Below are 24,386 nucleotides of genomic sequence, written 5' to 3'. Positions count from 1 at the left end.
TAGAGTAATAGGCGTACTTGTCATTTGGTTAAGACAGCAGATTCTTAGACTTTGCTCTAGACAAACTGAATAACAAAACCGCTATAATAAGCCTTCCTGATAATTCTGATTTAAATAAAATTTGAAAAAAAATGTCCACAAAACTGTATCTGGCAATGTTAGTCTTAAACATGTACATTATTGACATAACGTGCTTAAGCAAAGTCTACAGAGAAGTGAGGGATTCCTGAATGGAAACTATGTGGGTTCAGCTTCAGTGAAGTTTGACCACCACATGATAATCCGAGAAATTCTTCTTCAACAACAAATCAATAAGGTAATGGAGTAGGACTCTTGTTACTTCCAAGTCATTGTTCTGTCCAAGAGTCAGATGATGCATCAGAAACAACACTGTACTTTACAACACACTTCTGAATTTTACTCTCAGAGATAATGAGAAAAAACTTAGGATTTTATGCACATTTTACTTTGGAAAACAATAAAAGGACATTTAATCCAATGATAGAAAGAATCAAAGATAAAAACTCCCACTGCCTTTCAAGATAATTTTAATTAGTCCTTTAATCAGGTGAATAATTTACATTCTTGTCCAGCATTTTCTTTCATTCTTAGCAATCCATTTTATCCTGAGTCTTAAAACCAAAAGCCTTTTAATTTTTTAAAATTAAAATATTTTTATGAAATGACCTCTTGACCACATAATGAATCTATCCTCTTATCTATTAATTCCTTCAAATCCTAGGTATTTGAAATTGCTCAAACTCTATTTGGTCTAGAAGATTATGCTGTTACTTGTGATTTTACTCCTAAAGTTGATAGTGTGTTCATTGTATAATCATGAATTAAGCCATAATCCTAAATAAATTGCTCAATAATAATTTAAGCTCCTAAAGATTTGATTAAGAATGCTAAGGGATTATGGAGAGTGCTGATGACCACGTATCTGAGGACAAAAGACAATGTCTTCAAACTTTTTTTTATGTATTCATGTGTAGGAGTTTAGTAACATTTACTGTTTTTTTCATCTCTTTCCTTCTTAGAAGGAAAATATAAAAGTAATGTTAGCTCTAAAACCACTAAGAAATATCACACATAAAAATAGGCAAATTGTAGTGCTTTGTCTTTATTTTTAAAACAGTTGTCATGGAGTTAAAATACTTCTGAATTTGAAGTATCTGTTGATATGGAGAACCAGAAATTATATAATTGTATTGCATTGATATGTTCAGCTTGTTTTAAAAATTAGTGTGTCTATCTATGTGTGTATGTATGTATCTATCTATCTATCCATTGTTGTTAATACTTCCAAATTAGAATCTAGATAAATTTTACTGTAGACTTATTTCAAACATCTCCATTTTGGCATCTTCTTACTTTTATTATTTTTTTCTTCAGTTTTTTCCGCCTTCATGTTCTAGAACATTTTAGTCTTTTTCTTTTGAGTTATAACCTAAAGAGGGATAAAGTAGAATTATTTTAAGCACAATTCTATACATTTGCTTCTATCCTTTCAATATCATTTCTCTTTTTAGAATAAAGTCTAGTCATACTGTTTCCCATCGTTGGTGTCCATTTGGAAACTCTTTCCTTTCCTCCTCAATTGTGTAAGACACATTCAACACTGTGTAAAGCAGTGTAAGAGGCCCAACTTAGTTCTATACTCAGGAAAGAGAAATCAGCTTCAAATATGAACACTAAGCAGTGAGAATCAGGACGGAACGCAGGAGTACACCATTTCTGGCCTGCATATTGAGATATTGGTTATCACACCTCAAATGCCTGCTTAATCACCAATGAATGCATGTATTCGGAGCCTTTTTTTAAATGAGAATCTGTCTGATTGTGGCATTAACCACCTACACCCTTTTCTTCGTTCAGGGAGCAGCTGGCAAACCAATGAATCAGTCCTGGTGTAAACTTACAGCCTATGAAACTGTGTCCCATAATGCAACATAATTAATACACAAAAAATAGATGCGTATAAACTTTACTTAGTGACATCTTTTTGAGCCAATGGAAATATGTATTTAATTTAATATTTCCTGGAAAACAAATCACATAAGAATAATCAATATTGAGTATTTAAGGATGATGCAAAACTAGGATACGAAGATGGAAAGTTTATTTACGGTTTGCTGTCATGGTAAGAAATGTGGGGTCCAGGCTATGTAAACTCACTCTGATAATGCTAGAGAAAAGTATACATTATGACAGGATTTGTTGGTATGGGCTACAATTAGAAAATCATTCAAAATCTCAGAAGACAGCTGTAAGCTTATGCTGCGTTCACAAAAGCTTGTGAAGTAGTTTTAGGCACTCTTTTTTTCGCTTCTATTTTCCTCTCAAGAATTCCCTTCAATGTTTCTTTCCCCAATCTATTGGCTTAGCTCATTTGTTAAATTCCTAATTGCAAGAAAACAAAAAAAATTGTTTTTACCTGTAGACCAGTGTCTGGTTTAGCAGTCAGATATTCTAACAGGTTCCCGAAAGGAATGAAAAAAACAATGAAATTCTCTAATAAATAGAATGCCCTGAGGACTGTCACTCTACCACTTCACACAGTTTTAGCTTCAGTTTTAGATGACAATTCCAGGTACTCAATGAAAATTGTGTGATATATGAGACAGCCAAACACCACCACACTTTCAGGTACATTTGTGATGTTCTTTAAAGTATCTGCCTGAGTCACATGGTGCCACCTTTGTAACACCACGCTGCTAAAACAATCTATAGACCTAAAGATGGTAGCTTTGAAAAAGTGCAATTAGGAAAGAATAATGATGTCTACAATGGGCATCTATTTCAATCTAAATGGATACATATTATTTCTACGTAGAAGTAGCCCCAAAGTTGGGCACAAAATGATAGGCTAGAGAATAAATCCTTACCTTGCACACGTTGAGATCCCATATGGGCACAGGTTCTGACCTGATGGCCCTGCTTTCCATCCAGCTCCCTGCTTATGGCCTGGAAAAGCAGCTGAGGATGACCCAAAAGCCTTAGGACCCTGCACCCACATAGGAGACCTGGAAGACACTCCTGGCTTCTGGTTTCGGATCAGTGCAGCTCCAGATGTTACGGCCACTTGCAGCATAAGTAGGCTTTCTTTCTGTCTCTCTCTCTGTATATCTGACTTTCCAATAAAAATAATATATAAATTAAAAAAAAAAAGAAGCAGCCTAAAAATGACTCATCTCATCAGTTACCTAGAGAAATTGTGCTGTGTTGGGAACACTGCATTGATCTCTATTGCATACATAATGACAATTTACAAAGAAAGCTTACAAAATGTAACACACTAAACTTCCATCATGTATGCATTCCATCACACTGCTCTCAGCCTCATCATTTGTTCTGTTACCATTTGTAAGGCCACATCAGCATTTATACATTTCTAACAGTTAATTGAAATTTTTGCCAGGTATTTAAATCACATATCATGAAGAAATACACTCATGTCAACAACTTTTATAAGTTTGTATTCTCTTTATCAAGCACCGTTAAAAAGCCATTCCATGAGAACTACCCTAAGTCAAGGCAACATATGTAAGTTCTTAAAATTCTTAAGAAATATGATCTTTTTCCACCTTTTTGTCAAGATTATTTTATTTTTACTGGAAAAGCACATCTACAGAAAAGAGATAGAGCAAGATCTTCCATCTGCTGGTTCACTAGCCAAGTGGCTGCAACAATTGGAACTGAGATGATCCAAAGCCAGAAGCCAAGGTACAGGGTCTCAAGATTGGGTAGTCCTTTATTATTCTCCCAGGCCAAAGCAGGGAGTTGGAAGGGAATTGGAGCAGCTGGGGCAAGAACCCAGTGCCCATATGGGATTCCAGTGCTTGCAGGGTGAGGATTTAGGCATTGAGCCATTGTGCCAGATCCATTTTTCCTTAGTTATAAGGTCAAACAAGTCCCTGAATAAGTTGTGCTACAATTTAACTTTAGTGTTTAGCATGGCAGTTATGAGAACCTGTGGTGTTACCCATGAGGGTGGCATCTGTTACTTTTGTGGGACTTGCATCTGAAATGTATTCTCCAAAAACTAACTTGCTCCCTGCTCTCACGGAAGGCAGTACTATAAATGAGCTTCAGAAACTATAGGAGCAGTTGAAATAGAATGTCCTCAGGGCCATCCTTAAGCATTGTGTTTCTCCTGTTTCTTAACCTCAGGTTTTCTGCGTTCAGATCTTTAATAAACATAGCCTTGCGTGAACACTCACATGTCTCTGACACATTGTGAATCTAACAACTGGATCTCTCTATATGTGATGAAGGAGACAAAAGTCTCATTGTTAGTCTTCCACTCTGCCTTTATTTGCTTAATATCATCCCAAAGTTAGCACAGTGTGCTTCTGTGAAACATTAATATAAGGTAATAAGTAGTCAACTCTTTGCAACTATTGGCCCTTTTATACTTTTTAAAAACTGCTATTATTATGTTGATCATGTGCAGCATGTCTCTTTAGCAGATTATGTTTCTATGTTGTCTCTCATAAATATTTGATATTAAATCTCATTTTGTTTCTTACTGCCAACGAGCCAAACATGAATGCAACTTTCAATTCATCACATTTTCCCGTAAGTATACACACATATGCCTTTGAAAACATCAGTGGTAACAACAAGGTAGGATCACAAATAGTAGACACACGTATGGATTTGGTTAGATTTATGTCACCATGTACACTAGAATTAAAAAGTTCATGGAATAAGTGAATGCTTTAGCAGTGGTTAAGACACTGCTTGGAACATTTGTGTCCCATACCGGGTACAAGTGTTTCAATTCTGCTACTCTGTCTCTGATCCACTGTCCTGGAAATGCAAATGATGGCCCATGTTCTTGAGTCCCCGCCACCCTTGTGGTAAACCAATATTGAATTCCTGCTCTTGGATTTGATCTGGCCCAATCCTGACAGTGGCAGATGTATGGGTATTTTTCGGGGTTTAGGCCTGCTAGCAGGCCCGGAGGTCACCGACAGTGAGACAAACGGTGGCCTTCGGCTGCAAGAACCATCGGAGACAAGCTGGTGAGGAATGTCCACTTTATTATGCACAGGTTACAGGTTGTAAAGGGTAAGGAAGGATCATTGCAGGGACCCCACGCCCACCAAAGACACTGCAAGTGGCTGTATGACACATTTATTTCCCTAGATCTTCTGGTCATGTCAGAGGTCATGTTCCATGTGTATTTTCCTTGACCTTATAGCCATGTTGGAGGTCACCCTCCACCTGTGGGAGTGAAAGCTGTGCCTCAGGCCATGGGGAAGGTTAGGCTTAAGCCATGCCCTCCAGGCAGCAGGGCAGGGGCCTGGGTGATCACCCACAGCTAGTGAACCAGAAAATGGAAAATATCTCTCTCAGTTTCTCTCTCTCTCTCTCTCTCTCTCTGTCTGTCTCTCTCTTTCCTTTCCTCTTAGGGGGAAAAAAATCAACGTTCAGAAACATGGAATTAAAAGAATAAAATAAACAGGAGTAGGCATTTGGCAAGCAATTGAAATGATGCTTAACATGCCCTCACCCCATATTGTGCACCTTTGCTCAAGTCCTGGTTCCAGTCTTGATTTCAGTGTTTTGCTAAAGCACACACTGGGAGGCGCAGGTGATGACACAGGTGCTTGAGTCCCTGCCATCCAACTACTAAAGTCTGAAGGAGTTCCTGGTGCTTAACTCTAATCTGCTCTAGCCCCAGCTGTTGTGGATGTCTATGGAAAGAACCAATAACTGTATCTCTTTCGCTCACCCCAAATTGGAAATCTATTTCAAAGTATAATTTCTGTGAGAATTTTAAGTTCCCTGTTTCTGAATAGAAATCATAATTAGTTTAGATGCTCAGGAATTTAGCTTTTCATTTGATTTTTCACAATCTCTGAAGTACTCTCTATCTATTCATATTCTGCTATGTTATTTAAATGGGGATAAGCAAAACCATAGGAGAGCCCCCAGACTTCACAGGATTCTTCTGAGTGAAGAATAAGAAGCAGCTCACAAAGCAACATTCCAAAAGACTATCCATGAATGCAAACTGAGGTGAGTTGGACAATGCTATCATTGGACATGCAAGCCAGTCGGCCCTGAGATAAGTCCCTGTGCTCCCAGGAACAAGCATGTCTTTCTTCTCTAAGCACACTAAAATATATTAATTCACTTAAAGGACCTATGAGATGTGCAGCCTCGGTGCCAAAACATTCAGTAGATTTTAATCTTGCAGGTAAAACATTGTTGAATAACTAACTTACCTTTAATCTCTATGAGGTACAATCTCATGCCATGACACATTTGTTGTGAGGAAATTTTTTGCAGCAATATGTTGTACAATGATCAAAACGTAGAAAGAGCATTCAACCTGTGAAAAACAAAAGATTTAATGTAGAGAAAATCCCAGCCTTAAGAAATCTTGTAAAAAGTCTATTATGTGTTAGGGTAACAGAAAAGAAGATACAACAGTGAAGAATTAAAATTTAAATATATTTTTTAATGTATATGTTTTTTTGACATATACAGTATATATGTGAATTGAACATAAGATATTTGTAGAATGAGTTGATGGCTTTGGGAATCTGATGTTCTTTCAGATAATAAATAGCCCATTTGAAGTTATGATTATCTTTGGAAATTAGAAAAGCAAATATTTTTAGCTCTATTTCTTTTTTTTTGAATATTTATTTTTGTTGGAAAGGTATACATATATATATATATATATATATATATATATATACATATATATATATGTGTATATATATATATATATATATATATATATATATATATATATATACCTTTCCAGATACAGAGAGAATGGCCACAACCACTGGAATTAAGGCTATCCAAAGCCCAGGACCCAGGAATTTATTCTGGGTCTCAATGGAAATTCAGGTCCCAAAACATTGTGCCATCCTCTACTGTTATTCCAGGTCAGAAGCAGGGAGTTGGACGGGAAGTTGAGCAGCTGGAATACTGACTGGCTCCCATATGCTATGATGATGCATGCAATGGGAAGCTTTAGCCATTGGGCTAGTTCTTCTGGCACAAGTCAAACATTTTAATGACAAGATGTTTTTTTGAGACAGGAGCAGTAGCCTAGCGGCTGAAGTTCTCGCCTTGCACACACTAAGATCCCATATGGAAGTTGATTCTAATCCCAGCAGCCCCGCTTCCCATTTAGCTCCCTGCTTGTGGGCTGGGAAGGCAGAAGAGAACGGCCCAAAACCTTGGGACCCTGCACCCACATGTGAAACCCAGAGGAGACTCCAGGTTCCTGGCTTTGGATTGGAGCAGTTCCGACTGTTGAGACTGCTTGAGGAGTAAATCATTGAACAGAAGATGTTTCTGACTCTCCTCCTCTCTGTATATCTGAGTTTTCAACAAAAATAAAATAAATCATAAAAATTAAATAAACAAGAAGACATTTTTCAATTTAAAAGATAAGAAAGTGAGTAATAGATTGAGCTCCCATCTGCTGGTTCACTGTCTAGATTGCTAAATGGTCAAGACTGGGCATAGTAGAAGCCAAGAATCAGAAATTCAAATCAGAATTTCCATAAGCATGAAACGAACATGACTACTTGAGCCATGACTTGTTAAGCCTCACAGTCTGGATTAGAAGGAAGCCAGAATCGAAGCAGAGTCAGGAGTTGAAAACAGCCATTTCGCCAAAGACTATGGACATCTTAAACAGCATTTCAAACACTCTGCCAAATAATGAACCTTGCACTATGATTTAAAAAAAAAAATGAAAAGCAGTAAAATATCATCATTTGTGTGCTGTGAATTTTAGTTAACATGTATGCCTTAAAATATCACAAACTTGGGGTCCGGTGCAGTGGCCTAGTGGCTAAAGTCCTCAACTTGAACACCTCAGGATCCCATATAGGCACTGTTTCTAATCCCAGCAGTCCCGCTTCCCATCCAGCTCCCTGCTTGTGGCTTGGGAAAGCAGTCAAAGACAGCCCGATGCCTTTTGACCCTTGAACTTGTGTGGGAGACCTGGAGGAAGCTCCTGGCTCCTGGCTTCAGATCAGCGCAGCTCTGGCTGCTACGGTGACTTGGGTGTGAATCACTGGATGTTAGATCTTTTGCCCTGTCTCTCCTACTCTCTGTATATCTGGCTTTGCAATAAAAATAAATAAATCTTTTTAAAAAAGAAATATCTCAGGCTAATTATTAAGAAATACATTTTTTTCTACTTATTAAATTATGTGTATGGTGTATGGAAACATATACACATACACATTTTCCACAAACATTTTAAGTCTTTCTATACACATTTTTTTCTTTTGCATAGTGAAAAGGCAGTTTACAGTTCCTTGCAGCTTATTATTTTAATGGCAGAGGCTGAAACCCTCCTGCATAACCTAATCAATCAGAACTCTCGGCAACTGGATTATGAGTGCTACACATTAATGACAGGCTGATAAAGACATCAGACACTAATTATAGTCTTTATATTAAAGAGTACAATTAGATGAATTTTCACAAAAATTTATGTCCTTCTCCTTCAAATATTCCCTTATTCAGCTTGTAATCCTGTGCAGGTGAGCTTCCTTGTTGCACTCAACCATTTCCAGACAACTAGCCACATGTTTTCTTCAGTGAAGATTAACTTTGATTTTCGACTTTCACACAAATCAAATCATATAGTACTGCTTGCTCTTCTTCTTCTTCCTCCTCCTCCTCCTCCTCCCTCTCCTCTTCCTCCTCCTCCTCCTCCTCCTTCTCCTCCTCCTCCTCCCTCTCCTCCTCCTCCTCCTCCCTCTCCTCTTCCTCCTCCTCCCCTTCTTCCTCTGCTCTTCCTCCTCCTCCCTCTCCTCCTCCTCCTCCCTCTCCTCCTCCTTCTCCTCCTCCTCCTCCCTCTCCTCCTCTTCCTCCTCCTCCCTCTCCTCCTCTTCCTCCTCTTCCCTCTGCTCCTCCTCCTCCTCCTCCTCCCTCTCCCCCTCCTCCTCCTCCCTCTCCTCCTCCTCCTCCTCCCTCTCCTCCTCCTCCCTCTCCTCCTCCCTCTCCTCCTCCTCCCTCTCCTCCTCCTCCTCCTCCCTCTCCTCCTCCTCCTCCCTCTCCTCCTCCTCCTCTTTCTCCTCCTCCCCTTCTTCCTCTGCTCTTCCTCTACTTCTTCTGCTTCTTTCTGTTCTTCCTCTTCTTCTTCCTTTCCCTCTTTCCCTTTTTCTCCTTTTCAATAGACAATTTCGTAGGCTCTGGGTTTTCCCCTTTAACCACTCCAATCAACCCCCCCTCCACAATTTCCCCTATATTATTATAATATTATAATTTTCAGCAACACTCACCAGTCCATTATTCTGTTATTTAAATGTATCATGTGGAAATTCAGCTATGATTATATGTGTGTGTGTATAAGTGTAGCATTTCACTTGAAGTATGGATATTTAGGGTTTTCCAAGAATCTTTTCATTCTCTTTTGAGTGTTTTGGTTGCCACTGTTTAAACTGACATAAAGCAAGATATTTTGGTCCTATAAATATTCTTTAATTTCTCAGGAAAATATCTAAGGATAGATTGATCATTCCATATGTTTGTTGAATGTCTAACTATTTTAAAATATGAGGGTGCTTTTCCATACTGGTTTTACCAATTTGAATTCCTAACAGCAATGCATGAGTAGCCCAGTTCTTCAACATATAAGTATTATTTTAAATCTGATCATCTAAATAGGTACATAACAATATTAAATTGTGACTGTAGTTAAGATTTGCCTTATTGATGAACAGTATTGTGCTTGTTTACAAACTCTGATGCTTTCTTGATAATATTCAATTACATTGCTCTTGTGTTTAGTGGAATCTTGTTCTAAAGAATATATTTACTCATTTTATTTATTTGAAAGCAGAATGAGAGAGAAAATGACAACAGATAGTTAGATCCATTCTTTGGCTCATTACTCAAATACTTGCCACTAGTAGGACTGAACTATGCAGGAGTTTCATGCCAGTTTCTTATGTGGGTGGCAGAGAATAAGCAAATGAAGTGTCATTTGCTGACTCCCAGGTGCCTTCACAAGAAACAAAGCAATAAGCAGAGGAGGTCATACACAACAGTTTTATCTTCTTTCTATGCAATACAGCCAAGTTCTTGAGTTCTTCATAAAATAGGCTAAATACAGTCAAATTTTTCATAATTACTTTCCCGGTTTATCACTTCTCTTTAATGATAATTTTAACAATACTCTTTTATAATACATAATTTTAATGGAGTTCGGTATTTATAATTTTTATCTGTGGAGTTTGTTTTAATGTGTATCAGAAATCTCCACAGGACCAGTGCTAAGCAAGGTGTTCAGTGCCGCTACAATTTTGCATCCTATAAAAGCAAATGAGGTTCAAGAGCTAGCTGTTTTTCTTCCGATCCAGATGCCTGATAGTGCCTCTTGGGGAGCTGCAAAAGACAGTAAAATTGCTTGGGTTCCTATCACTCACACTGGAGACCCAGAGACAATTTATATTCCTGGCTTTGGCCTAGCCCAAGCTTGGCTATAGTGGCTCTCTGGTGGAATGAATCAGAAGAAAGAAAATATCTCTATTACTGTGCTTCTACCTCTGTAACTCTGCCTTTCAAACAAATACATACTTTTTTTTTTTTACAAAGGAAAGTAAATATTTTTATCTTAATATCTCAGAAACATTTTTCTAATTTTTCTTCTGGAAGTTATATAGTCTTGGGCATTAAGTTTAGGTCCATAACATATTCATTATAATTTTTAAATGGAGAAAGAATTTACATGTCCAAATTGTATATATTTTAGAGTACTGTGTATTATTTCAGTGTATGTAAACATTATTTAATATTCAATATAAAAATACCTATCTATTCAACATCTAACCTTTTTTAAAAGGTAAAAGCATCCAAAATCTCACACTGAGTTTTATTTTCAAAATACACACTACATTAATAGTTTCACTTTATAGTTTGAGATACAGATGAGAGCTGTTACTTCTCTTCACTGCCCCTACACTCTTACATGTTACCAGGTAAGAAAACCTTTGTATCATCATGTCCATTTGGGTATTTATGAGATCACTCATAAACAACACAAAGTTATCAACCTAAAAATCAGCCTGCTGTAGTTTTGTTGAATTCCAAGGCATCCATGTGGTTGCCTTGGCAGGGTCAGCCCAGATGACTTCACAGGCCTCAGACAGTCTGTGGGCCAGATGTTCCTCACTCCTAAGTTAAAATGTGACTATCCAATTTTTACAAAACATTTTGTTGAAAATATAATCCTTTCTCCACTGAATTGTCTCTGTACCTTTGTCCCAACTAATTTTTCCTTATATGTGGACATATTTCTGAACTACATTTTATTTCAACATCTATAATTTTACACAAAAACCATACTGTGCTGATTGTTACTGCCCTAAAGTAATTTTTGAAATCAGTTTGTATAGATCATCCAATTTTTTTGTTGTTGGTGTTTCTCAAACTTACTTTGCTCATTTCTATGTTCTTTCCAAATCCGTATCTTTCAGAATCAAATAAAGTCTGGTTGCAGATGAACCTGTGATACAATAGGTTGAGATGGTCAGTTTGTTTTCCTGCTGAAATGCCCTAGAAGTCATCAAAGAATGGCTGGTGTGCTTAGGTCCCTGATATTGCAGTCGTCTGATTCTAATTGCTTGGAAATCTATCTCATGACCACAGAGGATTAAAGACACAGATAACGAAGAACTTATAAAAGTTGCTCAATAAGGAAGAGCACATAAAACAAAAGAGAGAAGGCAAAATCAAAAGGAAGATCTCTTCCCAACAGTGACAAGAAGGGTCCCTGTAGAAAGTAAGCTGTCAGAGATTGATGGTACATGAGATTTTAGAGGCTCTTAGGGGACATTTGTTATGATCTGTCTTGTGTAATGACAGTTTTAATTGGCGAATTGGGTGGCAGTTTCAACCGACAATCAATTGAAACCATTGAGGAACATGAGACCTTGCTCAAAATGTATAGTATTCTCCTTAGTGAGTTCTATTATAATTGCACAGACACGGATTACAAGGGATAGCACAAGTGCAAAGCATTCTGTGCAGAAGCAGTTGCTTGGCTCTTCAGGCCTTCCAAGACTCATCTTCAGAGAGTGTGGGAGGGCCCCTGCTTACCCAACCTGGAGTCTGTCTCTCCACTAACAACCACTCGAAAGAGAAATCCCTAAGTGTTGTTAGAGAGCAGGGATGGTGATCATTCTGGCTACTTCAGGCTAGTTCAAGATGAAAAAGGTTAATCCTGGAGATGGCAGCAGGAGTTTTCCTCCAGAGGTGTGTACAGGATTCCCTATAGAAGGCTTACATCCATGCTTCTACCTACAGAACCACAATGGACCCTGGCAGCTTCCACATAACAAGAGATATGCAGAATAAGAAGCTTTTTCAGAATTTTGAGTCATATGGTGGCTTGTCAGATATTTTAATTTTCATTTGAATGTGGAAGTTATGTTCTCGGAAACACTCTGAAGCTGGTTCAAAAACCCAGTCATTTAGTTGGAGTTAGTGAATCCACGAATCAATTTCAGATACTGCAGTGGGAGTAGGGAATCACAGTATAGAACCCCTCCAATGCTCATCTAAGAGAGTGAGGTGGAAGGGTCTTGAATGAGTTTTCTGGGATGTTCATTAAAGATTTCCAAGCCCCCAGGCTTCATTTCCAGATTTGAATAGCCTGTTGGAATTTGGCCATTTAATGTGATTATTTGTTGTGGACTTACTCTCTGTTAGTAGATTATTAGTAAAGAAAGAATCACAATAGAGCATTTCAAACAAGTTCAAACCCAGCAATTCCTAAATTGCTATGAACAGGATAGAAATCCAGGCAACACAAGTTTGCTGACACAGCTTCCTTGGGTACCTCGTGAGGATGCCTTTCTACATTTCTTTTTTTTTTGGGGGGGGGTGGTCTATATTTATTTTATTCTTAATTTTATTGTTTTCCATTATAGTTTTTTGTTTAGGTATAGGGTTTTCTCACTCTCCCTCCCACTTCCCTTCCCATTTTCTCCTCCCTCCAAACTATATCTGAGCACCACAGTATTATTCATCTCTAAAGCTGCCAGATATTTAATGCTCACAGTTAATTAAAACTTTAACTTCCTGATATTTAAGCATGATAGGTGTAGGCAAAGGTAGAAAATCTGGTATCATAAAGGTGTATTTAAATATTTGGTTGGGAATCCTACTTTTACTTAGGAGTAAAGACATGTACCACAACATATCTTTACTTACCAATATGCTAGTTTATATTATACAATCCATCTATGAGAATATATGTAAATACTTTATTATATCTATTTGTATACTTTGCATGTAGGCTGTCTTATGAGACAGAACATATATCTGTTCCTGTGTACTGACTTGTTTAAGTAAATATAATTGTCTCTTTTTAGGGTAGTACCAAGAATCATCTTAAGTAATTTTGCTATTTTTCAAAGCAGGTAACTATATAATAGATAATAGCTCTTTCAATTGTGTATATATATATATGTATATATATGTATATATATATGTATAGCGGGAGAAAGACACTATAACTCATTTATATGAGAATCACCAATTTTTCTGACATTCCATATTATTTGGAAAAGCTGGAGCTAAATTTAAGTCACCAGACATATCATGCTCATGGTTATTTTTATGTACTGACATAGATATAATTGTTTTGAATAAAGACCTGCTACTTTGATGCATAGGATCTGTTGATTGGAGACATATGATTAATATAAACGTGTATATTTATGTCCAATTGCTAGGCATAGAAAAGACCTTTGTCTTTTAAACCATCTTATTGAGTAATTTCAGTATTTTATATTTGCTTGAAAGTAATGATTTTGAACTTTCAGTCATGGTACATATTTTACATAGCAATTTGTCTTGCCAGGAAAGCAGCATGAGCACATAATGCTTTTTGGAACAAATAAAAAAGCTCTATTAGGGCCTCGCATGGTAGCCTAGCAGTCAAAGTCCTAGCCTTGCACACACCAGGATCCCATATGGGCACCGGTTGCAGCCACTTGGGGAGTGAATCAAAGGATGGAAGATCTTTCTCTCTCTCCTCTCTGTGTTTACAACTTTCCAATAAAACAAAAACTACATAAATATTTTTCTTTGAAAGCTCTGTCAGTTCACCTGGGACATGGATTTAATACATTTCTAAAAAGAAAACAGATGATCGTTTTGCACTGATGCAGCAACTTTGTTTCATCAGACAGCATGCAATGGTGTCCTGACTAATTAAAACCTAGGTTTATGGGACACAAAGATTAGTCACTCCTCACCATGGTGTTGAGGATTTTCCTGCACACCCCCCCCAAAAAAAAATGTTCTGCACCTTAAATGTCGACAAATGTCTTGTTAGAGTTACAAGCCAGTCTAGATTATCCTAAAATCTGCCAAGATCAGCAAAATTATACTTCAACACAACAAATGGCTAAATACGAAAATGAAATAGACATGAGACAGTGAATGGTACCTTATAGCCATTTTAAGGTATATAGCAGCCGGTCCTGTATATAAACTAAAATTGAAATGTCAATGAGCTAATCATAGGTTGTGGTTAAGAACTTGCTTTTTTTTTTTTTTTAACATACTGGTTACTCAAAACCATGTCAATTCCATAATATTGCAAATTGCTGTTGATGTTATATTGGGACTCTTAATTGACTGGGATGATATTCGACCAGCTCTAACTGCGCACCAGAAATGGTCTCCTCAAGAAACTGTTCAACACATCTGGACAATAAGTAGCTGGACTCTATGCTTGGTATACGTTTGCAAGGAAAGAATCTTGATTGAATTTGAACTGTAATACTGCATCAAGGTGGAGGAATCCACCAGGGGAGAGGGGCGTGGGGAGGGTGGGGGGATCCCAAGAGCCTATGAAACTGTCACATAATGCAAAATAATTAATAAAAAAAGAGAGACATAAAAAGAGCACCTAGAAACTGATTTTTGATCAGGGAAGGAAAACCATACAACATACAATGATCCGATCTTCATGTTGAGAATAACGTGATCATCAACAAAAGTTTGGATTTAATGGAGAGAGAGCCTGAATAAGTCATCGTGAAGATTGCTAAAGACATAAAAGTTAAAAATGTTCTATGGTCAAACTCCAGGGGAGATAAAAATGAACTTATAGGATACTTCAGTGATCTACATTTCTTGATGATCTGGAGTCACAGGGCATGATGGAGATGATATTGTGAGGATAGTACTGTAGAGACTCCTTGAGTGACAGTCACCTTGAAAAATGTGCACTTTCACCTTGTTTCCTCTTAGGAATTACGAACTGAGAGTCTATTCCAGAGATCAATATTTTTACTTCTTAAGCAGTCTTCTCAGTTCTACAGGGGAATGCTCAACCCAACCAGTGAAGGTGTCCATAAACAGCATGATGGCTCAGTGGCTAAATTCTCAGCTTTCATGTCCTGTGATCTCATAGGAGCAGTGTCTTGTGTCCTGGCTGCTCCACTTTCCATCCAACTCCATGCTTGTGACCTGGGAAAGCTCAAAGCCTTAGGATCCTGAATCTGCATGGGAAATAAATCTACACACACACACACACACACGCACACACATCTCTGGCCACCAAAATCTGCTTTATATTCCTAAGAAAGCCCCTTTTCACAAACACAGTGTGAGGCAACTTATTCCTCTATAGGTGTAAATCTTGATGGAGAGTTTTACGTGTCTTCCACTATCAGGAATAATGAAGGAATGATCTTTCCTTTTTCAAGTAGAAGACATCTTCCAGGCTGGAAGTGTCACAATGACACATCTCTAGGGTGTTTCTACTTCAGGGAAGGGTGCATGGGTGCCTGTGACTGGAAGTGGCTGGTAGACATGACATAGGCATGTAACATGGCATTCTGTGTGCATGGCTATGGAGGAGTGAAAAAAGAATGATGCCCCCCTTTTTCCCTGCTCAAACCAAAGGTTTGGTAAGCCATCAAAGTTGTCTAAAGGGGGCCTAACAAAGGCAGAAACAACCAATTAAAGCAAAAATGGAGGTTCAGACTACCGAAAAATTGAGAAATGTGATTTAGTATGGCTCATGGATCAACTACATAAAAATCTATCATGTAAGAAATTTGAGCCTCGACATCAGCATACGATGTTAAGGAACATCATCTAGCACCCCTCCAGACAGCCCATTTTCAGATATGGGCATATGCAGGCTAGACAGGGGCAGGATGGCTCCGTCAAAAGCTAGAGGCAAGAAGGGAGCCAAATGGGCAGGTCAAAATTGGGCGCACATAAAGGCAATTTGCTTTTGAATTTTTTTTTGTTTAAATAATGTTCACATCCATTTCTATTACTTTTATATTAGTTTGATTAAATTAGTGATGACTAACTTTTCCAAAACATTTTCATCATTATAAATTCTTTGCAGATTCTTTAAGGTATAAATAATAATAACACATTTTATTTTGCCACAAAAATTTATCAGTAAAATTGAAGCTATTTATGGCTTATGGCTTATATGTGAAGCAGCTATATTTTCTCAATCTATCACACATTCTTTCAATTTTGTTTTTCCTGTCATTTTATATTGTTATACTTATCAATCATTTCCTTTTTGAATGATGCTTTGTGAGTCTTTTCTGCTATGAAATCATTAAGACATATATTTTCTTCAGTGTTTTTTCATACTTATCATGACTTGTTATAGGTCATTTCACTTGTGTTCATTATATGAGTTTGAATTTTTTTCTCCTAATTATGTGGCCCAGACTAACTCATTAATAAATACATGATGTTTTAAAAGCCAACAAATTAACAGAACACTTGCTAAAGAATGCTTCAAAAGAGCAATATATCTATGATGTATTAAGTTCTAAATATCTCTGGGAGTGAATAAGAATGAAATTGGAGAGCAGGGATGCTCCTTTGATACAGTCCTTTTTTGTTTTAGCATAATAGCTTTGAAAGAAGCATCAAATTATCTAAAATCCTGCTGTCCTATGGTAAAACAGTTGAGCAAGTTTCTCAGAATGCAAAAAAACTAAATTGTGGCCTTCTTGTTTTTTATCAGTATTGGGCTAAACATTCTTGCCCCCAACTCCCAAATGATTTGCTTCATTTCCAGTGTGACATATTCCTTAAATTCCTTGAATGCCTGCTTTATGTGCCTTCTTATTGTTGATAAGAAGTTTTATAACAAGTGTTTTGAATTCTGTATCCCCCATTTTCTTGATGTCATCCTCAGTTAGCTCTGAGGTTGGCAAAGGGTTTTGCTCCCTTGCAGGGAAGTCTTCAGTAATACTCATTGTGCCTTTGTCTCTTCTTTTACTCTTGGTCATTGTCTTTCTGGTTATCAGATTCTTCTCCTTCGGGCAGCTTTCTAAACTCTGTTACCCACAAGTCTACTTATGGCAGTTGGTACATGGCTTTTTGCTGGAAATCAGTTGTGCCACCTCCTCCAGGGAGTTTCAGGTCTGGGTTCTATTTTTTTTTTTTTTTAAGATTTTTTTTTTGAATTTTTATTGCAAAGTCAGATATACAAAGAAGAGGAGAGACAGAGAAAAAGATCTAATGTCAGATGATTTACCACCCCAAGTGACCACAATGGCCAGTGCTGTGCTGATCCAAAGCCAGAAGCCAGGAGCTTCTTCCATGTCTCCCACAAAGGTCCAGGGTCCCAAGGTTTAGGCCCATCCACAACTGCTTTCTCAGGCCACAAGCAGGGAACTGAATGGAAATTGGGGCCACTGGGATTAGAACCGGCGCCCATATGGGATCTTGGAGCTTGCTAGTTGAGGATTTTAGCCGCGACATAACGATGCTGGGGCCAATGAAGTATCTTTTTTCTGCATTTACTTTATGCTTCTATAGGGAATAAAGGAGCAAAGTTTTACTTGATTTCAATTTTTTCTTAGTTTGAATCTCTTTCTTATCTAATATTATGTTACTTAAGAAAGAAACATGCTTGTTGAGCTTTAAGCAATATTTTTTTGTCTCTTAGAAGTCACAATTGATAAAACAGCTCATGTTTCCTTCGTTAAATATAACTGAAGTGGTATTGAAGGAAGCTTGTAAGTATTTCTTTTCCATTAGTATTTATGTTATGAAATCTCACCAATATATCCTGCCTTACAGCTTTTGTTGTTTACCCTTTAAGTTTTTCCATATATATATATAATACATAATATACAATTTTAAATATATATAGTTTTTCCATATATCTATGTTTCCATATATGCATATATGTATGTATGTGTGTTTTCTCATATATTCTTATATATGGTATTTATACATACATATATATATTTATATGTATATATTTTCTATATCTATACAGATTTTTTTCATGTTTTTTTTGGGTGTATAGGCAAGAGCCACAAAAATAATACATTAAAATTCATAAATTTCACTATTATATGATAAATTTAGAAATAATCAAAGTCAAAAATATAGGTCTTGCATTGTTTATTTGAAATTCACTTTATCATTTCCAAACACAGCATTTCAGTCTGAAACCCCTTCAGGTTTTAAAAAGGAGTATGACACATTTTTGAATAGTTCTTTCCTCTGTTGCTGTAATTCAGAAATTTTGGAGATACTCATTATGTCTTGTCACTGTCTCCAGTTTTTACCATTTACTTTACAAGTCTGTACTCACCATCAGAACATCCTGATGATTTCCACACACCTGATTAATTTGACCTTCAACACTTCCTGTTTCCTTTTCTGCCCATTAGCTGAAGTAAATTTAAATTTACTTTGAGAAGGGGCAGAACAAAAGGGGAGAATCCCTATACTTACAAAACCATATCATGGAAAATAATAAAGATAATTTAAATAATTAGCCAAGGAAATAAATAAATAATAAGTAATTTCACTTTGAGAAGCTGACTTTTTTAATAAGAGGAACTTATTTCCAAGCTACTGTGATAAAATTATCTGTACCTTTTTTTTTTTGGAAATTAACTTTATCATCTAGCTGTTAATCCTCTATTTTTTAAATTGTGGAACTAAATTATTCTGTCCTAAGTTCTTTTTAAATATTATTCTTCTGTGCGCATTTTTATTTTTTAAAATAGTCATGCTATTTTTATTTGAAAGGCAAAATGACAGAGTAAAGGCAACAGAGATATTCCAACCACTGTTTGACTCCCCAATGGCTGCAGTGAGAGTAGACTGGTCTGCAGCTACAAGACAAGATACCCCATGAATACACAGCCCGGAGGACTGTCATCCTCATGTCCTTGGGACATAGATCAGAAGTGAAGATGCTAGGACATGAACGAGTGCCCATATGGTATGGGATACTTTCTTTTTTTTTTTTTTGCATTTAATATTTTTTTTATTTAATTACATTGTATTATGCGACACAGTTTCATAGGTAATGGGATACCCCCCACCCCTCCCCAAACCCTCCCACCATGATGGATTCCTCCACCTTGTTACATAATCACAGTTCAAGCTCAGTTGAGATTCCCTCATTGCAAGCATATACCAAACATAGAGTCCAGCATCTTGCTGTCTGGCCTAGTTCAACGGCTTCTTAGGGAGACCCTTCCCATATACCATCAGCAAAGATTTATATCATTATGGAATTAATCGACATAGTAATGAGTAACCAACATGTTAAGAATAAATGCGAGTTCTTAACCACATTCTGTGACCACCTCATTGACATTTCAATTTTAGTTTATACACAACTTATAACATAACATAACATACATAGCATTACATGTTTTACATAACATCATATCATCTTAAATTAAAGCAAACATGTGGTATCTAACCTTTTGGGATTGGCTCATTTCCCTTAGCATTATGGTTTCCAGTTTGGCCCATTTGGCCACAAAGAACTGCATTTTGTTTTTTTCAATAGCTGAGTAGCATTCCATGGAGTAGATGAATCATAGCTTTCTTATCCAATCCTCTGCTGATGGGCATTATGGTTGCTTCCATGTTTTTGCAATTACTGATTGTGCGGCTATGAACATTGGGATACATGTTGGTTTCTCATAAAACAGGTGATTTGGATATATTCCTAGGAGTGCTATTGCTGGATCATACGGTACATCCAGAAACCATCAAACTTATGGAAGAAAATGCTGGAAATACTCTGCAAGATCTAGGGGTAGGTCCCGACTTCCTAAAAAGGACTCCAAAAGCAATAGAAATCAAGACCAGAATAAACAAATGGGACCTCATCAAACTAAGAAGCTTCTGTACAGCAAGGGAAACAATCAATTAAGTAAAAAAGCAGCCCACAGAATGGGAGAAGATCTTTGCGCACTATGTAGGTGATAGAGGGCTAATCTCCAGATATCTTTGTATAAAGAACTACAAAACAACCAAAACACCAAAACAAATAAGCATGGGAAATGGGCAGACATTTCACAAAGGAACAAACCCAAATGGCAAATAAGCATATGAAAAAATGCTCAAGTTCCCTGGCAATAAGGGAAATCCAAATTAAAACATCAATGAGGTACCACCTAACGCCAGTAAGACTGGCCCACATGAATAAAAGCACCAACAACACTTGTTGGCGAGGTTGTGGGGAAAAGGGAACCCTACTCCACTGCTGGTGGGAATGCAGGTTGGTACAGCCTCTATGGAAATCAGTATGGAGAACATTCAAACAACTTAAAATCAACATATGGTATGATCCAGCAATAGCACTCCTAGGAATATATCCAGAACACTTGTTTTATGAGAAACCAACATGCACTCCTATGTTCATAGCAGCACAATCAGTAATTGCAAAAACATGGAAACAACCATAATGCCCATCAGCAGAGGATTGGATAAGAAAGCTATGGTTCATCTACTCCATGGAATGCTACTCAGCTATTAAAAAAAACAAAATGCAGTTCTTTGTGGCCAAATGGGCCAAACTGGAAACCATAATGCTAAGGGAAATGAGCCAATCCCAAAAGGTTAGATACCACATGTTTGCTTTAATTTAAGATGACATGACGTTATATATAACATGTTATGTTATGTATGTTATAAGTTGTGTATAAACTAAAATTGAAATGTCAATGAGGTGGTCACAGAATGTGGTTAAGAACTCACATTTACTTTTAACATATTGGTTACTCATTACTATATCAATTAATTCCATAATGATGTAAATTTTTACTGATGGTATGTTGGAGCTTTTAATTGATCGGGGTGATACTCTGCTGGCTCTGTCTTCAGACCAGAGAGGGTATACCTAAGAAGCTGTTGAACTTGACTGGACAATAAGATGATGGACTCTATGTTTGGTATATGCTTGCAATGGGGGAATCTCAACTGAACTTGAACTGTGATTATGCAACAAGGTGGAGGAATCCACCATGGTGGGAGGGTTTGGGGAGGGGTGGGGAGAATCCAAGTACCTATGATACTGTGTCACATAATACAATGTAATTAATGAATTAGAAATAATAAATAAATTAGAAAAAAAAATCTAGGGGTAGGTCCCGACTTCCTAAAAAGGACACCAAAGGCCTTAGCAATCAAGACCAGAATAAACAAATGGGACCTCATCAAGCTAAGAAGCTTCTGTACAGCAAGGGAAACAATCAACAAAGTTAAAAAGAAACCCACAGAATGGGAGAAGATCTTCGTGCACTACATAGGGGATAGAGGGCTAATCTCCAGAATATACAAAGAACTATAAAACAACCGAAATACCAAAACAAATAAGCCACTCAAGAAATGGGCATGGGAAATGGGCAGACATTTCACAGAGGAACAAACCCAAATGGCAAATAAGCATAAGAAAAAATGCTCAAATTCCCTGGCAATAAGGGAAATCCAAATTAAAACATCAATGAGGTACCACCTAACGCCAGTAAGACTGGCCCACATGAATAAAAGCACCAACAACACTTGTTGGCGAGGTTGTGGGGAAAAGGGAACCCTACTCCACTGCTGGTGGGAATGCAGGTTGGTACAGCCTCTATGGAAATCAGTATGGAGAACATTCAAACAACTTAAAATCAACATATGGTATGGGATACTTTCAAGGAGGCTTAGCCTACCAAGCCAAGGTGCCTTTTGCTCTCCAGCCCTAAATTTTGTTGCTCTTTACTGCAGTTACTAACATCTGAGTCGCATCCAAATTTCCTTTCCATAAATCATGTAAATTATTTTCAATGTTAATTTCCTCATTAAATACATAGAGGATTTTCTGTTTTTCTATCTGGATGTGAACTGATATTCTCACAATTGTTATAGCATTGCCAGATAAAATACAGGCGCAATATTTGGTGCAGGGTTATACTAAAACACTATGTACTGTTTATTTGAAACTCAAATCAAACTAGTTTCATTTGCTGAGTTTGGCAATTCTATGACTCCTTTCACTGTCATTTAATGTTTTGGTTGTGGAAGAAAGGGTGATATGCTGAAGCAAAAAATATGATATTGTTCATATTCTGAAGATATTTGCTTATTCTTTCAGGTGAGAAGGAGTTCTGTTTACTGAGTTCCATTGTTAGTACTCTCCTGCTTAGAGTTTCAGCAAGTACAGATGCTGCTGAGTGAAACACATCTTGGACTCAGGAAGCCAATTTATACTGAAATTCAAAATGTGGAATAATTAAAGATAGATTGGTTTTCCTAAAATAATTCATATAGATTTACTCAGACTAATTTTCTGTTAGAAGATGTATGGCTTTATCTTTTATTAAATTAAGTCACTGGAAAACATGTATTGATTGGATATTTTGTATGCTAGGATGTTGAGACGTTTCAGGTACTAATATCTAAATAATTTAGGCCAGTTATGCATGCTGCCTTATTCACAATGTGGTCGAAGATAATTACTCAATTTTCAATTTTTCCTTATAAATTTAGAGAATAATGAAAAAAATCAGCACATACTCTGTGATGAATATGAGACCTGTAATTTACTCAGTTTTCCAGGAAATTATTGGATTTCTTGGCAAGACTCTGTTTATTACAGCATATCTACTTAGCATTAGAAAGCAAATTATTTAGACAATGAAATATTTTCTGTATCAGTTTACATTTCTCTTATCTTTGCTATTATTCTAAATTTTAACAGATTCTCTATACAGAATGCAAATAGTATTATACTTCTACTCCAGGAATACATTCTATTGATTCCTAGCTTGTTTAGAGTATAAACAATAGACATCTTCTGATAAAATGAACTTACATTTTATCAATTTTTCATGGAATTTTTTCATTTATTATACACATTTAATGAGAGAAACAATCAGAATAACAGTTGATTAAGATAAAAAGAATGGAAAATATAAATTTAAGATCAGAATTTAAAAATATAAATTATATTAATACAAGACAGCAGTTTAAATATCACATCTGGTGTTTATTAACTTATTCATTATTTTGGTTAAAGAAATTTGTGATCTCTTTAGCAGCCTATATACGAAGATAGAAACAATACAGAGAAATTAGCATGGCCCCTCAGAAAGGATCACTCACATACACACAGAAAAAGAATTACTTAGACAAATACTTTGTGCTATTATAAATGTGCGCACTGTTGGAAGATGTTACCTAACTTCAACTAGCCAAAAGTACAGGTAGGTAGTTAAGTGTAAAAGGATTAGTTCTCAGTAGCGAATACCAATTTTGTTTCAACTGATTCATTTAGTTTGAAATTGCCTAAACATAGATTATATTTCATTTCTAATTATTTATTGTGAAGAAATTAATTTTCTTGTTTATAGGAACATGCATTAATAGGATTATAATGCAAAACAACGAAATATCTAATTATGAATAATTTAGGTGTCTTTACAGTTTGAGTCACCAGGAAGCAATTCTTTAAACGGAATCTTCTGCAAGAAGAGAACTGGAGGAAAACAAAAGAAAGCTTAAGTTGGCAAGGGGAATGTTGTGTTGTGATTTACTATCAACAAAAGCATCTGCTGACTCCATAGGAGTCTGGGAAAACTTCTCAAACACCTCACTTTTGGGGGAGAAGACTGCCAGTCATCTAGCAGTCATATGAAACATTCAGAAGGAGCAAGGTGAGGATTGAAATGGTTCCCTCCAGCTGAGGACAATTTCCATAAAAGGTTTGACAGCTGGAAGCATTTCCAGTTTCAGGGAAAATACACCTTTCATATCTGAAAGGAACTCTGAGTTGCAAATTGCAGCATCCACTGCAAAAATGATACAGGCTTTGTTTGGAAAACCAGCCAACAGTGCTGAACATTGGAAAGAAGGGAATGGTCAAAGGAGGTGAGTGGCAGTGATGGTGAATTTCAGTACTTCTTTTTCAGGGAAGTATATTGAGTAAAATTTGGGATAAGTGTTAGATTTCTGAAAAAAAGAAAAACTAAAACATTCTGTTGTGTTTTGGGTGAGATTAAAATGCTTATCATGGAAGAGTATGGCTAAACAGATATAACTCTAATTATGATGTACATTATACAAATTCTCATTTAGGACAT

General features: G+C 36.7%; 1 non-coding gene across 1 annotated transcript; it reads left to right on the top strand.

The window, feature by feature from the left end:
• Nucleotides 1-23,331: 23,331 nt before the first annotated feature.
• LOC131482024 (U6 spliceosomal RNA) lies at nucleotides 23,332-23,436 on the top strand. The gene has a single exon (XR_009246715.1). It is a non-coding gene; the product is annotated as a U6 spliceosomal RNA (small nuclear RNA).
• The last annotated feature ends 950 nt before the right edge of the window (nucleotides 23,437-24,386 follow it).

Source organism: Ochotona princeps, chromosome 1, assembly GCF_030435755.1.
Source record: "Ochotona princeps isolate mOchPri1 chromosome 1, mOchPri1.hap1, whole genome shotgun sequence".
NCBI classification, from domain to species: Eukaryota; Metazoa; Chordata; class Mammalia; order Lagomorpha; family Ochotonidae; genus Ochotona; species Ochotona princeps.
The sequence above is the reverse complement of the archived record's forward strand: the minus strand, read 5'-3'. Positions and strand labels throughout refer to the sequence as shown.